General features: G+C 38.5%; 1 non-coding gene across 1 annotated transcript; it reads right to left on the bottom strand.

Annotated features, from left to right (window-relative positions):
• Nucleotides 1–310: 310 nt before the first annotated feature.
• On the bottom strand, nt 311–468 carry LOC117287076. Its single transcript, XR_004518281.1, has one exon. It is a non-coding gene; the product is annotated as a U1 spliceosomal RNA (small nuclear RNA).
• Nucleotides 469–808: the final 340 nt, after the last annotated feature.

Genomic DNA, 808 nt, shown 5'->3' with positions numbered 1-808 from the left:
TATTTCTAAATCCATGAATTTGCTTACTCTGGATATTTCATATAAGAGGAACCATATAACATGTGGTCTTTTTGTGTCTGGCTTCTTTTACTCAACATATTTGCAAGGTTCATCCATGCTATTCCATGTGTCAGTGCTCCATTATTTTTACGGTTGAAAAATGCTCCATTGTATAGATATACCACACATTGTATATCTATTTATTTCTTGATGGAAATTTGGCTTTTTCCTACCCTTTGGGTATCATGAATAAAGCTACTGTAAATAATTATGAGAAAGTTTGTTTGAAGACATTCCCTCTCCCCCACCAGAGAAGAGTATAAATTGTAGTCCTCCACATCCAGAATTATGCAGTTGAGTTTTCTACATTTGGGAGAAATCCCTGGAATGAATACATCCAGACTTCAATGGATGGGTCCTGGGGAAATCACCTTGGTGATCATGGTATCTCCTTGCCATGTGAAGTATATCTCCAATTCTTTTAGGTGAAATCATCAGAATAGAATTACTAGGTTGTATTATAATTCTTTTGTCTACTTTGTGCAAGTCCTCTTATTCTCAGACACTTCATCTCAGCTTGATTTATCCCATCTATCCTGCAATTTTCATTCTGAGGTCATTTTCTCTCTCATTAGAAGCTCCTAGGCAGGCTGCAAGGCTGAAACAACCTTCTGGATGGAAGAGGCACTTGAAAATTTCCGAACCTCTTGTGTGCCACACAAAGGTGTACTAGATCAGCAGGACCCCCTGAGGCTCATCTCTCACCTTGCTTCTTCTAGGCCATTTTGCTGCTTTTGACCTTTATTGA

The sequence above is a fragment of the Fukomys damarensis genome, unplaced genomic scaffold, assembly GCF_012274545.1.
Source record: "Fukomys damarensis isolate Sample0158 unplaced genomic scaffold, DMR_v1.0_HiC HiC_scaffold_20, whole genome shotgun sequence".
NCBI classification, from domain to species: Eukaryota; Metazoa; Chordata; class Mammalia; order Rodentia; family Bathyergidae; genus Fukomys; species Fukomys damarensis.
The sequence above is the reverse complement of the archived record's forward strand: the minus strand, read 5'-3'. Positions and strand labels throughout refer to the sequence as shown.